Source organism: Bos taurus, chromosome 10 (genome assembly GCF_002263795.3).
Source record: "Bos taurus isolate L1 Dominette 01449 registration number 42190680 breed Hereford chromosome 10, ARS-UCD2.0, whole genome shotgun sequence".
In the NCBI taxonomy this organism is placed as follows: Eukaryota; Metazoa; Chordata; class Mammalia; order Artiodactyla; family Bovidae; genus Bos; species Bos taurus.
This window is the reverse complement of record NC_037337.1, coordinates 44,002,376-44,020,032: the sequence shown is the minus strand read 5'-3', so window position 1 is coordinate 44,020,032 and position 17,657 is coordinate 44,002,376.

Sequence of the window (17,657 nt, the reverse complement as noted above, 5' to 3'; positions counted from 1 at the left end):
AAGTGGTACAGATGAACCTGTCTCCGGGGCAGAAATAAAGACACAGATGTAGAGAATAGACTGTGGACACAGGGGGAAAAGGGGAGGGTGGGACAAATTGTGAGATTAGGATTGACATATATACGCTTGGAGAATCCTTTGGACAGAGGAGCCTAGCGGGCTATAGTCCATAGGGTCACAAAGAGGCAGACACAACTGAAGTGACTTAGTATGCATGCACATATACACTACCATATGTAAAATAGATAGCTGGTGGGAAACATGGGAAGTTCAGCTTGATGCTCTCTGATGACCTAAACAGGTGGGATTGGAGGGGGAGGGGAGGAGAGGGGATATATGTATACATATAGCTGATTCACTTCATTGTATGGCAGGAAAACACAAAGCATTGTAAAGTGATTATCTTCCAATTTGAAAAAAAAGTGAAACTTTACTATCAGTAGATAGTGATCAGTTCAGTTCAGTTCAGTCACTCAGTCGTGTCGGACTCTTTGCGACCCCATGAATCGCAGCACGCCAGGCCTCTCTGTCCATCACCAACTCCCGGAGTTCACTCAGACTCACGTCCATCACTAGGCCTTTAAAATAAAACAAGAAGAAAAACATAAGTGCTTTAAAAAAAAAATGGTGAGATGAGGCAGACATGGAAGAGAATGAAGTCCATCTAAACACACTGGCATCATTTAAGTTGCTCATTACTTCCTATAGCAGCTAAATGGACTAGGAGACCTACTAAATCAATGTCTGAAAACTCTAGATTTTAAAAGTTCAGAGCTTTCTTTGAATTCTAAACATTTCTTCTTAAGAAGCCTCAGGAAAGTCATTTCAGTGTTTCAGGCACTCTACTTCTCAGGCAAGAAAGGATTTAAGAAATTTAGAAGGCAAGAGACACTTTATTCAAGCCCCCATGGGGTAGACAGTTGATATATTTTGGGATACCCTATTCCTGGATCACCCTTCCTACGCTGGGAAATTCTTCATCTTTTGAGTCCTGTCCTACAGGACTTCTCATGACAGAAGCCAGAAACTCTTTCCCACCTCCCATGTAACTAGGCACCAGCATGTGATAGAGGCCACCCTAACCAGACACATTCATGCAACACCTCAGTTCAGAAACTGGTGACCACCTGAGCTAGTGCTACACAGATTCATTCCAGGGAAAGTAAATTACAAAGACATGGACTTCCAGTGGCAGCCAGAACTGAGGTTCAGCTGCAAGCTACAGCTTGTTTTCCAGGGTCTGTGGTCTTGCCTCCACCTGGTGATGCCACAGGACCATCCTGTGTTAGGATTACATGTTGCTCCTGAGACCACAACTTGGCCACCTGATGCCAAGGTGGCAATACTTTTGCCACCTGATGCAAAGAGCTGACTTACTGGAAAAGACCCCAATGCTGGAAAAGATTGAAGGTAAGAGGAGAAGGGGGTGACAGAGGATGAGATGGTTGAATGGCATCACTGACTCAATGCACATGAGTTTGAGCAAACTCAGGGAGATAGTGAAGGACAGGGAAGCCTGGCATGCTGCAGTCATGGGGTTGCAAAGTTAGACATGACTGAATGACTGAACAACCTGAGACCACAGGGGCTTTCCAGGTGGCACAGTGGTAAAAACTTGCCTGCCGATGCAGGAGATGGGGGAGACACAGGTGCAATCCCTGGGTTGGGAAGAACCCTGCAGTAGGGAATGGCAACCCCCTCCAGTATTCTTGCCTGGGAAATCCCATGGTCAGAGGAGCCTGGTGGGCTACAGTCCATGGGTCGCAAAGAGTAGGACACAACTGGCAACTGAGCACACACATACACACCTGAGACTGGACACCTCAGATGGGGCTTGAACCCGGCCAAAACTTGGTTTGGGACTTGAACCCGTGGGCTGAGACTCACTGCCTTCTAATTGAGATCACACATCTGGTCTTAGGACTTAATGAAAATCAGGTTTTTTATGTCTCCGCATAAAGGGAATTCAGTGAGAGGCAAAGTGATAGGTTAGAAGTAGATTTATTGAGAGAGATACAAATATAGGCCATGCGGTCCATATCAGAAAGCAAGAGCGGCCCTGAAATAAGGGGTGGTTAGTTTTTATGGGCTGGGTAATTTCATAGGCTACTGAGTGGGAGGATTATTCCATCTATTTCAGGGAAAGGGGAAGAGATTTCCAGGAATCTGAGAAAAATGTCCACTTTTTAACCTTTTATGGTCAGCCTCAGAACTGTCAGGGTGCCTGTGAATATGTTATTTAGCATATGCTAATGTATCACACAGAGAAGGCAATGGCACCCCACTCCAGTTCTCTTGCCTCGAAAATCCCATGGATGGAGGAGCCTGGTAGGCTGCAGTCCATGGGGTCCCTAAGAGTTGGACACGACTGAGCGACTTCCCTTTCACTTTTCACTTTCATGCATTGGAGAAGGAAATGGCAACCCACTCCAGTGTTCTTGCCTGGAGAATCCCAGGGACAGGGGAGCCTGGTGGGCTGCCGTCTATGGGGTCGCACAGAGTCGGACACGACTGAAGCGACTTAGCAGCAGTAGCAATGTATCACAATGAGCATATAAAGAGGCTCAAGGTCTACAGGAAGTTTATGTGGTATCCTCAACAGCTATGTCATTCTTTTAAAGGTTGTATCCTGCCCGCTTTCCCTCCTGTTTCATTCTTAGCTATGTAACTCAGAGCTGATTATCTGGTCCCTTGGAAGGGGCTTTGTGCTACCAAAATCACTTGCTACATTTCTTTTCTGCTTAAACAAGCTAGGGTTTGAAACTGTGGCTTGCAACTAAAAACTAGCTGACATACCCTTTAAAATATGCAAAGCTACAGTGCAGGAAATTTAAAGATGAATGGAATCTTTTCCTCAAGGAGTTTATGCAGTACAGTGGAAAGAAAAAAAAAAGTAAATGACCGCAATGTACAGCAGACTCTGAGAAGGCAGATGAGTATTTCAGGTAAGAGCATACCCTTTGGAGCCACACTGCCTGGGGTTCAAATCACGGCCCCACCGTTGTTAACTTTGTTTCACTAGACAGATTACTTAACTTCTCTGTGCCTCAGATTTTTTATCTGTAAAATGGAGGTAATAATATGACTATCATATAGGGTTTTATTGTGGAGAGTCCTGATTATTTTCCTACATCCATTCTCTCCTTTTTGGACACATGGTCAATCAACTAAAGATTATATGTTCAACCTCCCTTAGAAATAACTCAATGCAGTTATGTCACTAAGTGTTAACCATTGGAATGAGAGCAGAAACAATGTGCACTACCCTGGCTTTACTGGGTTAAAAAGAAATTCCTTATTCTGGACTTATACTCTTTATTCCCTTTACTCTTGTTTGAAAATGGTGATTACAGGTGATGAAAGGTGATGGTGAAATTTAAGGTTGAGGATGGGCCATCCTGCTCACCTGGGTTCATGGGTGACTCTGCAGAGCACAACAACCGTTCTACTATCATTGCAGTGTTGTAAGAGAAATCAGTGTCTGTATCAGTCAAGGTTCTCTAGAGAAACAGAGCCAGTAGGAGATACAGATATATAGACTGACAGAAAGATACATACATACATACATAGAGAGAGAGATATGTTAAAGGAAATTTCCTGTGGGGATTGGCTCACACAATTATGGAGACTGACAAATGCTATTGTTACTGAACCAAGCATGGGTCCATTTACCTGCCACACAGCAAAGCCAGTCTTCTGACACCAGGATGTGGTGAAGGAAAGGCAGCATTTATTACAGATGCCAAGCAAGGAGAATGGGAAGCTTATGATCAAAAGATGCAAAATCCCCAGCTACTTTCAGGGCAAGACTTTTAAAGGCAACATTAGGAGTGAGGGTTGCAGCATGCATGATAAACTTGTAGACTTTCTTCTGGTTGGTTGGTGGTGAGGTAACTGGTGTATGTTTTAGGTGTCTTAATCATCATCCTTATGCTCCCAAGCAGTCTGAAGTCTACATGCTCATGGTCGGTATGTACTCACTACCATCCACCTGGGTAGAGGTCTTCATTTCTGCAGAACAATTCAAAGATATGTTTCAGGTTGTTATAGATATCCCTTGAGGAGAAACTAGGGGTCCTGTGATTCTGCTTTATTGCTGAAATTGTTTGAACTCTCATTGCTTTTCTTGCTTGATTGTTCTTATTTTTGCTTGCATTCCCTCACTTCCCTAATTAGTAAGTACTTGTGTCTGTTCTTTGGAACTCAGGGAAGACCTGGGCGATTAAAACCTTTTTATCTTTTTTTCCTTATTGCCTTTTTAACAATTTGTTGCCTATCAAAATTCTCCAAGCCAGGCTTCAGCAATATGTGAACCGTGAACTTCCTGATGTTCAAGCTGGTTTTAGAAAAGGCAGAGGAACCAGAGATCAAATTGCCAACATCTGCTGGATCATGGAAAAAGCAAGAGAGTTTCAGAAAAACATCTATTTCTGCTTTCTTGACTATGCCAAAGCCTTTGACTGTGTGGATCACAATAAACTGTGGAAAATTCTGAAAGAGATGGGAATACCAGACCACCTGATCTGCCTCTTGAGAAATTTGTATGCAGGTCAGGAAGCAAGAGTTAGAACTGGACATGGAACAACAGACTGGTTCCAAATAGGAAAAGGAGTACGTCAAGGTTGTATATTGTCACCCTGTTTATTTAACTTATATGCAGAGTACATCATGAGAAATGCTGGACTGGAAGAAACACAAGCTGGAATCAAGATTGCCAGGAGAAATATCAATAACCTCAGATATGCAGATGACACCACCCTTATGGCAGAAAGTGAAGAGGAACTCAAAAGCCTCTTGATGAAAGTGAAAGTGGAGAGTGAAAAAGTTGGCTTAAAGCTCAACATTCAGAAAACGAAGATCATGGCATCCAGTCCCATCACTTTATGGGAACTAGATGAGGAAACAGTGGAAACAGTGTCAGACTTTATTTTTCTGGGCTCCAAAATCACTGCAGATGGTGACTGCAGCCATGAAATTAAAAGACGCTTACTCCTTGGAAGTAAAGCTATGACCAACCTAGACAGCATATTTAAAAGCAGAGACATTACTTTGCCAACAAAGGTTCGTCTAGTCAAGGCTGTGGTTTTTCCTGTGGTCATGTATGGATGTGAGAGTTGGACTGTGAAGAAAGCTGAGCGCCGAATTGATGCTTTTGAACTGTGGTGTTGGAGAAGACTCTTGAGAGTCCCTTGGACTGCAAGGAGATCCAACCAGTCCATTCTGAAGGAGATCAGCCCTGGGATTTCTTTGGAAGGAATGATGCTAAAGCTGAAACTCCAGTACTTTGGCCACCTCATGAGAAGAGTTGACTCATTGGAAAAGACTCTGATGCTGGGAGGGATTGGGGGCAAGAGGAGAAGGGGATGACAGAGGATGAGATGGCTGAATGGCATCACTGACTCTATGGACGTGAGTCTGGGTGAACTCCAGGAGTTGGTGATGGACAAGGAGGCCTGGCGTGCTGCGATTCATGGGGTTGCAAAGAGTCGGACGTGACTGAGTGACTGATCTGATCTGATCTGATTAGATATTAGCAAGACTCTGAGGAGGAAGGCTGTAGTATCATGTGAATGGCTTTCAGACTTTTCTCCATAAATATGAATAGTTCAAGATGATCCTACATGACAATGATGCCCCAAAGAATTAAGACTGTAGATATGTATAGTGTAAAAGACTTGGCACTGAAGGGCCAGAGAAGGCATACAGGAAATGCACTAGCGTGTAATAGTTTTCTGTACTAATATCATTATTTGTAGGTGAATTAGCTTTTCATTTCTTTACAAAATTTCATCATTAATTATCAGTAAGTTCCAAAAGTAAAGCCTTTTTCTATTAGCAAGAAATGGGGGACATAGCAGGGCTTTCATACCCAGGAGGGTTCTGCAGAATGCTCAGTTTCACTGTTTGCAAAGCAGAGAACCAGTTTGCAGTAATTCTGTCCAAATCTGAAGACCTTAGAATAGGGGCTGGGAGATGAGAGGTGATGAGGGATCACACTGGTATAAGTACAGGAGCTGAGAATTATGGGCTGCTGTGTGGGAGGGCAGAAGACAAACATTCCAGTTCAAGAAGGGAAGGAAAGAATTTTCCCTGTACAGAATTTGCCCTCAAAGGATTAGATGATGCACACCCATATTGGGGAGGTCAGATTTTCTTTATTCAGTCTATTGATTCAAATGTTAATCTCTTCTAGAAACACTCTGATAGACACACCTAGAAATAATGTTTGTGAACATCCCTTAACTCAATCAACACATAAAATTAACCATCATAGTGTCTTTATTTTTTAAGCTTCTGCATCATTGTGGCTCTTTATCACAGCAACTCTGGCTTTAGTAATCACAAGGATTAGATATACATATTTTCAACCTGAGCTTAGAACAGTTCCTGGCTTAAAGGTACTATTTAAGCACTGTATACATTTTGCTAGCATTAGACTCATTTTTTTTTAATGTGAAGACATTGAAGCCTAGATAGATGAAGCAGTTGACCCAAGGCTACACTCAAGGTGTTAGAATTAGGATTTAACCCAGTCTGTCTACAATAGAATGATGTGTAAATTTCAAATTTTAAATGTCTTTTTATTTAGACAAGTTTCACACTTACATAAAAATAGCAAGGTCCTAACTGATATTGTCATCCCTGAGAATTTACATTTATTAGGTTCCCTTGAAGGTCAGGAGGGGGACTTTCTATCCCAGGCTTCCCTTATCCTCTTATTAACAGGGAAATGAGTCCATCAGGGGAGTAGGAGGTTTGTGACACTGTCTCTAGAGTTGGGGTCCAAGGAAGTGATCATGAGAGAAGGAGTCTAAGTCTCACTGAACAGGCTTTTCATGGGGTCCAGCCGGGAAGGAATAAAGTGAGGACAGAAGGACCAAGGAGCTTTGAGCCCAGGCACCAGCTCTCTGTCCCTCTAGGGATATAAACAACAGACACAGCACAGGGAAGACTGAGAAAGACAGAAAGATGAGAAATAGCAGTCACAACAGGGTATTTTGGACCAAGCATAAAAACCATTTAAGCCTTTGCCTTGATAGTATGTACATATTTATTTTTCCCTCCATTTTATTAGTCAATGAGATCTCTCTATCATCTATTTGAGGGAGGTAGTTCTTATATGTTAACAGCTCATATCATTTCACGATGTTCTGCTTACAAAGGATTTAGTCATCTAATGGTTCATTTGCTCAGTCTGACGATTGAATACCTATACAGGCTGCTTCTCCAGGCTTGATTGTATATGGTGACTTTTGATTGACAGCCCTTCTGTACCACAGTAGTAGAGACCTCCAGGATTGCAGGGGAAAGAAAGGAAAACTAGGGTTTATTGAGCCCCCACTGTGTGCTTAACATTTTAAGCATATAATTTTCTTTCCATTTACTAAGTCATGACATTTTATTATCCTAGTTTTCAAAGATGAGCAACCCAGTTTAAAGAGGTTACATAACTTCTCCAGGATATTACAAATATAGCAAGTGGAGGAACTGTGTTCAAGCTCAACCCCCTCTGACTCTGAAGTCTGTGCCCTCCACTCTACTCTGCACACACCCATGAGGCTGCTGCCATTCAGACTAAACTGGATTTTCTCTATGAAGCAGGGATGATAAAGCTACTTACCTCGTATAACTGGATGAAATGAGATGATATGTGCACTTAGCCTGGTGCCTGGCCCGTCGTAGCTGTTGAATGTGCTTAGAAACACATACACATTTTCTGTCTGTGACCATGAGTTGCTAGTTTTAATGACATTTCATTTTGCACCAAGATCTATGAAGTGGACTGATTTGTCAGCTTAGTCAGCCTACCTTAGCTGTGAGTGGACCATTGGGCTGATTGCTCCATTTAGTAGTAAATGAAGAATTATCATATGAAGACAAAAAAAAAAAAAAAGTGGCAGCTGACTTCTTGGTTGCTGCAGAAGGTAAACAAAAGCAAATGGGTGGAAGTTACAGAAAGGCAGAGTGCAACAACATTTAGAGAGAGAAGTCCAGTTGTCAGATGTCTCCAAAGGAAGTAAAGATCACTGAACGTGTCCAAGCTGACTGGGGGACCACCTGACAAAGGTCGCATGTGACAGCATCTTCTTCTGGGCAAGACACCAGACTACAATGTCTCACCCTGTCTCTTGGCTTTTATGTGCAGCTCTATAGCTTTTATGTAGCTTACAGAGAACAGTTCTATTTATTTCCTGGGTAATCTCAGGACATCTCAACCTTGAAATTTATATGAATTATGCCTGATTGAGGACTGTTTTCTTCTTCAAAAGCCAGTTTTACCATTTGTCTTTCCCTGCACCTTTTGAGGGAAGAACCATGTTGGGCATCTGTTCCCAGTTTTCTGTCCTGGCCTCCAGCTATGAAGACACCCCCGTTCCCGTGGGGGCGGGAGGTTTGGCTCTCCTTTTAGAAATTCCCTTCTGTGCTGCGCTAATCACACCCTCGGTACATTTTACATCCTATTTTTAGGAGCAAAGTATAAAGAATCCTAGCACCAACAGCAGTTTCTGTGGCAACCTGCATCACGCCCCACCCCTTGCTTGTCCAGCTGTGCAAGAATTAAATCCTAAAAGAGGCCATTTTACATCATGTAAAGGAGATCCAAAGTGAAGGTGCTTTTTAAGTGCAGATTTTCTTCTAAGTTAAGTGGGAACCAGCCAGGAATTAGGTTGGGAGGTGGGTGGGTGAATAAAGAAACAGAACCTTTAGTTAGACCTAGAACGCTTATAAAGTCCCAGGTGTTCACAGGCATGCCCTAGTTGCCCTGATTTTTTTTCCCTCAGGGCATCATTTTAGATACAGAAATAACATTTAGACCAATGAAAACTAGGTTTGAATATTTATATCCAGGGTATTTGTTGATAAGTCCTCCTTTCCCCTCTTCTTATGGGGTCTAGCCTGCATAACCTTCCAGGCTAGACAAGATTATAAAATGACATACTTTTCATGTTTATCTTGAATAACTATCCAAGCTTCTAGGAGATTTTCACCAAACTCTGTCTTCCTAACACAGTCAAAACAGATAGAGACCCCTGGCCAGGCCAACGGGTAGGCCTGTAAAAGCTGTGCCCTGAGAGTGATCTTCAGTGGACTCCGAAAGACCACCCAACCAAAATAATCTACTCCAAGGCTATTTCCTGTCCCAGAGTATCATAATAACCCCTGCTTTGTGTTGTCATTTGCTTCCATCTGATTCTAGGAAATTACTTATACTTCTGGGAGGAATAAGATGTTCTAATCAAAGTCGTATTTTATATTCTGTTTGCTTCTAGGAAAACATTATGTGGTCCATAATTTTAAAAAAGACATTTATCCTAAGACCATTAATATAGAGGCCACAGAAAAGAAAAAATAAACATGCCCCAATCATAGACTATGCTTAAACATTGATTGAACTACAAGTTTCTCGAAGTCAAATGAGTTTTTAAATTATGATTCATTATATAGTTATCAGGGGCTTCCCTGGTGGCTCAGACAGTAAAAGCGTCTGCCTGCAATGCAGGAGACCCCTGTAAAAAGATACCAGTTTGTCAGAAGATATTTTTCTGATACTAAATTCTTAAAAGAGATACTTCTATGTAAGAAACAGAGGAATGAACTTTTTTCAACAGTAATTTATGAAAAGATACAAAATCATTCACCCCAGAACCATTTTATAATATTGACCTTTGATAAAATCTAAGGTTATAACCTCAAAGTAAGACTCAGTGAAGCTACCAAGGTAGTGCAATAAAACATATTACAGTCAAAATACATTTTACCCTTGAAGTTTTTTTTTTCTCTCCGTTAGATGTAGATTCATCAAAGACAGGGGACACTTTTTATCCATGTTTCCATCCCCAGTACCAAACACAATAGCTTACATACAGGTGACACTTAGGACATATTGAATGAACTGATAATAAGACCATTTCCTCAAAGTATAACCTCTAACACCCCAGAAAAAATTTCACCCTGGCACTGGATTTGAAGAGTTTTGCTCTAACAGGGACATAAGAGAGGAGGTGAAGTCTCATCTCTGCATCCCCATCCCCCTCACTATGCCTTCCTCAGCAGCTGCTCAGCTCATGTCAGCATCCTCTTATTTAGTTCTGTGGATAATTGGGGAGTTTGTGTAATCTTTTCTGGTAGAAGTGGTTCAGGCCGGGGAGATGACATCATAACAGGTGCTGGCATTAGAAGGAAGTCCGGCCAAGCGGCCCCAGAAAGAAGGCATGGCAGACGGGAGTGAGTGACAAGAATGCTGGCATGTTCCTTCCGGCAGCACAAAAGTGGAACAAGCTCAGAGAAGCTCAAAGACCGAGGGCTTCCTCACAGAACCAGAGAATGGACGTTTCTCCTTTACTTATCACTGGAATCATGGGTCCTTCTCTATAATTCTCTAATATCCTTCTCAGTATCCATAAGATACTGAAGCATACAGTTTTGTATTAAATGTAAGGGAATGGTAGAGTCTACAGTATATACTAATCAGATGACTTACAAGCACTTGGACCCATTCAGTTGAATTTGGCATGTGTTCTTTGGTGGACTCTACTTTTAGGTCACCTGTGTTTGCTAAGTCGCTATAGTCATGTCCTACTCTTTGTGACCCCATGGACTTGTATAGCCTGCCACGGTCCTCTGTCCACTGGATTCCCAATGTCCTGGGGAGTGGTTTGCCATTCCTTTCTCCAGGGGATCTTCCGGACCCAGGGATCAAACCCAGGTCTCTTATGTCTCCTGCACTGGCAGTCAGATTCTTTACCACTAGCGCCACCTGGGAAGCCTGTAGGCCACCCCTACCTCTCCTATAACCACGTGGCTCTGAGGATGTTTCATCATGTGCTCTTTGGCCCAAGGCTGCCTTCTCTTGGACTCTTCCTTCTTAGCTGAATTGATTTCTGATTCTCATAGTCAGATTCCTAACAGCTACCTGGAATTTTGTACAATTTCTTGAAAGTCAAGTCCTCCCTTTCCGGGGAAGATTTTACCCACACCAGATCTCTTCTGTTGTTGCTCTTTTGATATTCTCCCACTCTTTATTTAAATGCCCCAAATTCTGTAACAATTCTAGGCTTGACTCATTGTCTTACCTGACAAATGTTAACATATTTAGTGGAGGACTTAGCCCACTCACATTTATTTTAACCACCAGTATATTTAGTCATATTTTTGACTTTATAAATTCTCTTTTCATGTTTTTCTATTTGATTTGTTTGTCCCTCTTTCTTGACTTATTCTGAATGAAGTCTTCTTTTTCTTTCCCTCTACATCAAGGATAATTTTTCTGTTATGGACCAGATAATAGATACTTTAGTCCCTGTCGGCCATATGGTCTCTGTCATAGCTCCTCAATTCTGATGTTAGAGTGTGAAGCAGCCAGAGACAATACCCAAATGAATAAACCTGGCTGTGTTTCAATAAAACTTTGTTTACAAAACAAGCAGCAGGCCAGACTTGGCCTGTGCCTGAAATTTACTAACCCTGTTTGTAGAGGATTGGAAGTTCTACATTCTTCATTATTAACAAACATAGTTTGCGTTTATTAGAATATACATTTAACTTCTGTGAAAGATCATATAAATGTGTTGTGTTGTGTGTTAGTCACTCAGTCAGAGTTGTCTGACTCTTTGTGACCCCATGGATTGCAGCCCACCAGGCTCCTCTGTCCATGGGATTTTTCCAGGCAAGACTATTGAAATGAATACCATTCCCTTCTCCACGGGATCTTCCTGACCCAGGGATCGAACCCAGGTCTCCACACTGGAGGAAGATTCTTTACTGTCTGAGCCACCAGGAAAGCGCAAAACAAGATAGTTTTATTTCTCTAATTGTATGTGAGCAGTCAGGGGCTGCTTGGGCAACACCACAGTTTGAGGACCCAGGATTCTATCTTGTTAGTCCTGGTGACTAAGGTGTTGCCCTCACCTGAACCTACATGCTCATCCACACTTCAGCCAGTGGAGAGGGGGCACAGGAAGTGGAGAGCATGCCCCTTTTCTTTAAGGGCACAGCTCTGAAGATGCACAAATCACTTCTCCCTGCTTTTTGATTAGAAATTTGCCATAGGTCACACCTGGCTTATAAGGGAGCCTGGGATATGTAGACAAACTGGGAGACCCTGTGAAAGTGAAAGTCACTCAGTTGTGTTTAACTCTGCGACCCCGAGGACTATACAGTCCATGGAATTCTCCAGGCCAGAATACTGGAGTGGATAGCCTTTCCCTTCTCCAGGGGATCTTCCCAACCCAGAGATGGAACCCAGGTCTCCCGCACTGCAGGGGGATATTTATCACCTGAGCCACAAGGGGAAAACCATGTGCCCAGCTTCAAATTCTATGACTGTAGAAAATGGGGAGGGTGGACGATGGGAGGCATTTAGAAGTCTCTTCAGCAACTAAAGTTTTATTTCCTGACTTGCTTCAAAAGTTAATTAGAATCTATAACCCCTCATCCAATGAAAACACAACTGTTAGCATATATTTATTTAGCACAAAATCTAGTTATGTTTTTACTGCTGTCATCTTGCTAGATTCCGGGTCATCAAACTCCCGTGGGAGTTTTTGTTGCTCCATGTGAAATAGATGTGATTGGTTTATCAGTGATCAGTTTCTAAGATCTGACCTCCAAACTTTCAGAACAATTATTCCACACATCTTTCTCTTTTTTTCTCTCATAGAGAAAGAAGAATCAGGACTTGGGAAAGTCTTTATATTTTTACTTAGAAAGACTTGAATTTTAATAAGTGTAATTTACACATGAGTTTTGTGTTTAATGGTGGACAGTGTGAAGTGAAATATCTGCTCATGAGATATGACACTAAGTGAAGGAACAGCCCTCCACAGACAACATGTCAGTGCGTTAGTTAGTTCCCTGTCGTATCTCATCTGAGAATTTCAGTCAACATCCCCTTTCATGAATAATTTTCCATTCATATGTATGGGTGTTTGGCAGTTTGTTTACATGAACATTGGGAAGAAAAGCCAAAATTATTTGGCTTGGCATCAAAAACTCCCTCTATTTTTGTTGTCTACCGAGCTCTGATTCAATGCATTTTAATAAGTTTTTAACAATGCATGAATTTGAGTCAGAGGAACTAGAGGAAAGGCTAGGATGACACACACTTATTATAGGATATAATGGGATGAGACGTCATCTATTGTTTGCCCTGCCAGCAACCCTTATATTAACGCCTTTTCTCCTTCAGAACCAAATTGGTCTCATTATGAGCAGGCGTGAGCAACTTGGCATGATCTGGCATGTTCCTTTCAGAGGTTTTGAATCTCAAATCACGCTTGAGTTAATCTCCAAGTTCTGTGTTGCCCAGATTTTATCCGCTTTCTTCAAGATCCAGGCTTTGGAAGATTTCTTCCACACATCACCACTAGACATTTGTAGTTAGCGCATCCTGTGGGGATATTTCTTGATTGATGCAAAAGCAGGCAAGAAATGCAATATTGTTTTTTTTAGAGGCTGGAGTAGTCCCTTTTTCTGCATGCTTGTTCTCCTGTTCTTTGGCTTACAATGATGACCCAACAATGTAACAAAGTAAAATTTTAAAGCTTTGGGGTATTTTAGTTTTTTTAGTAGATGAAAAAGTAATTTGGACTCTCTCCTTTAGTCCTACTGAGTAGCCACAATTTCAGAGAAAAACCAGTAATTTAAGTTGCCTGCAGTTTCTTCCTGTTGCTAGAGGTAAATTTTGAATTTTAGGTTGCCCAAACTGAAAACTATTTAGGGGTTCATAACTAATTTGTGCATATTAAAATGGAAACAGAAGCTATTCTGCAGGCAAGCATTTTGCATTGTGGATAGATGTAAAGCAAATAATCCCAGATTAATTTTGGAAAAGCAAGCCCTGAACCACTGAAATAATACAAATATAGATGCCTCAGACTGAAATATTTTCATTCAGTTTAGAAATAGGAATTGGATATGTCCTTAGCAAGACTGTGTCCTTTCAGTAAAAAAGTGTCTTTTTTCTAAATATATATTTGAACTGCACTGAATGTGTCCCCAAAGAATAGTTATTTAGGACTGAACAACCTACACTTTAGGCTTCCCCAATGGCTTAGCTGGTAAAGAATCCACCTGCAATGCAGGAGATGCAGGCCAATGCAGTTTCGATCCCTGGGTTGGGAAGATCCCCTGAAAGAGGAAATAGCAACCCACTCCAGTATCCTTGCCTGAAAAATCCCATGGACAGAGGAGCCTGCGGGCTACAGTTCACAGGATTGCAAAAGTTAGACACGACTACGTGCAGGCACCACAATCTACACTTTGGTTAATATATTGACTGTTATTGTGAGTGCCTTGCAGTGCAGGGAGTGGGGCATCAGTCCACACTGAGATTCCTTCCTGTCTGTCATACTGGGGTGGAAAAAAGAAAGTTGGGCTTTGAAGCAAGGGAAAGGGATCTCTCTCTCTCTCTCTCTCTCTCTCTCTCTCTCTCTCTCTCTCTCTGTGTGTGTGTGTGTGTGTGTGTGTGTGTGGCTAAGAGAGATGGGGAACTGGGCTCTTGGAGAAAGAACAAGGGATGCGCTATTTGTGGGGCATAAATAGGCACAGGTACACAGTGGCAGGTCTGGAGGAGTGACCTGTAGGGACTTCTGTGAGGGGCACGGCCCATGGGCTCTACTTAACCTTTTTAGCCCCAGATTTCCCAACCTTATTCAAATAAGGAATCTTCTGTTGCATAACACATGTTAATATGTCTTTGATACTTATCTGAATACTACACCATGGGAAATGGTGTTAGTCAGACATCCTCCAAGCATGCATTGTAATCACCCAGATGGCTTGTTGGAACACAAATTACTGGCCCCACTCTCAAAGTTTCAGATTCAGTAAGTCTGGGGTGGGCCTGAGGATTTGCATTTTGATGAGTTCCTGGGCACATGCTGATGTTGCTGGGTCCAGGAACCACACTTTGAAAGTGAATCACAGACAGAAATGGTCTGGTTCCTTCCTTCTTTTCATAGAGTTTTTGTTGTTCAGTTGCTTAGTCATGTCCGACTCTGCGACCCCATGAAATGCATGCCAGATTTCCCTATCCTTCACAAACTCCTGGAGCTTGCTCAAACTCTTGTCCATTGAGTCGGTGATGTCATCCAATCATCTCGTCCTCTGTTATCCCCTTCTCCTCCTGCCTTCAATTGTTCCCAGCATCAGAGTCTTTTCCTATGTGTTGGCTCTTTGCATCAGGTGGCCAAAGTACTGGAGCTTGAGCTTCAGGATCAGTCCGTCCAATGAATATTCAGGGTTGATTTCCTTTAGAATCCTAGAGTAACACAAATCAGATCAAGAAGTAGTCACTGAAATAAAGACCAAATATGAAAAGCCACATTTAAACATCATACTTAATGGTGAAAAACTGAAAGGTTTTCCTCTAAAATAAGGAATAAGGCAAGGATGTACACTCTTGACACTTCTGTTCAATATAGTACTAAAAGTTTTAGCCAGAGCAATTAGACAAGAGAAAGAAATAAAACACATGCAAATCAGGAAGGAAGAAGTTTAACTGTCCCAATTTGCAGATGACATGACCTTATGCCGGGGACCAGCCCCGGCTGATCCAGGGTATTCGAAGGAGAGACGGCGTAGGCGAAGATCAGGAAACAATTGCTTAATTAAACGTTAATTAAGGATATAAAGAGTAATAGAATGAGGATAGCTCAGTGAGGAAATTCAGTGGAGAAAAGAGGCTGAAATAAGGATAGCTCAGTGAGGAAATTCAGTGGAGAAAAGAGGCTGAATAATTCAGCCAGAAGGTAAGAGAAAGAACGACATGGTGAGACCAAGTTTCGGTGAACAAGGCCCGCACTTTATTTTCCAAAGTAGTTTTTATACCTTAAATTATGCATAGAGGATAATGGGGGAAGGGGTAGAGTCATGCAGCAAGCCAGGCTTTCTTCCTGCAAACTTATCATATCAAAAGCTTAGGTGATTTGCATCATCTTCTGGCCCGGAGGCCTGTTAACATTTTAAGACCTTTTCTTCAGAAAACTTATTTTTCTCTAAAGGTGATTGGTCAGGAGCCACCCTCCAAAAGCATTAGATAAAGTTGCATTCCTACAGAGCAAAGGTGTGGTGGGCTATAACAAGAAAAAGAATTAACTCAAGGGTCCCAGGTTACAAACATTAAAGCTACTACTTATACCAATTATATTAATCAATACACTGCCAGGGACACAGCAGGTAAGGGATATGGAAACTTAGCAGCAAACATTGGCCCAACAAGTGAAAATCCCTTCACCAATACAATTTCTAATCAATCTTTTAACTACTCAAAAGAATCTGTGTTTAGACAGTTTAGAACATCTCCTGCCTCTCACAGTTGGGAGGCTCTGAACAATCACATGTGGCCGGAAAAACCTATTCAGGCAGGCTAGAGGATTTCCAAAGGAGTTTGTAGGTTAAACACTGTCACACCCAGGAATTATTAACTGGAACTGTAAGCTAACTCTTTTTTCAGAGAGAGGTAGTGGGGGACAGCCCCCCGTAAAGTCAGAGGTGTAGGTGAAAGCACAAAGCAGAAAGTAGGCAGACTCTGGTTTTGGGGGTATATGCTCAAGAATTTCCAGGGGGACTCCTGAAGCTCAATCCCGCCTTTGCGTATGCCAAGCCTCCTTCCTCATGACCTTTGTCATGGGCGGAGTTCCTCACACTGGCTACCGGCAGTGACAGAATTCCAGTTGAGCTATTCTAGATCCTGAAAGATGATGCTGTGGAAAGTGCTGCACTCAATATGCAATATGCACTCAATATGCAATATGCCGGCTCCCGGCAACCTTATATGTAGAAAACCCTAAAGATTCCACAAGAAGACTCTTAGAATTAATAAACTAATTCAGTTAAGTTGCAGGATGTAAAATTAACATACAAAATTCAGTTATGTTTCCATACACTAATAATAATCAATCTGAAAAGGAAATTAAGAAAAAAATTTCATTTACAACAGCACCAAAAACAAATATTTAGAAATAAATTTAATGAAGGAAATTATTTGTATAGTGAAACTACAAAACATTGATGAAATAAATGAAAGAAGACACAAATTGAGAGTCACTCTATGTTCATGGATTAAAAGATGTAATTATGTTAAAATCCTCATGTTATCCAGAGCAATCTACAAATTCAAAGAAATCACTATCAAAATTCCATTGACATGTTTTACAGAGATAGAAAAGCAATTCTAAAACTCACGTGGGTGCATAAAAGACCATAAAGAGTCAAATTAATCTTGAAATGGAACAAAATTCATGCCATCACACTTGCTGGTTTTAAAATATATTACAAAACTATCATAATCAAAACAATGTAGTACCAGTATAAAGACAGACCTATGGACTAACGAAACAGAATAGAGATCCCAGAAATAAATCCACACATATATGGCCAACTGATCTTCAACAAGAACACCAAAAATACAGAATAGGGAAAGGTTAGTCTCTTCAACAATTGGTGCTGGGAAAACTGGATATCTACAGACAAAAGAATGAAATTGGACTCTTATACCACACAAAAATCAGCTCAACATGGAATACAGACTCCAATGAAAGACCTGAAACTATACAATTCCTAGGAAAAGACATATAGGAAAAGTTTCATGAAATGCTCCATAAATATGACATCAAAAGCACAGGCAACAAAAATGAAAATAGACAAGTGGGACT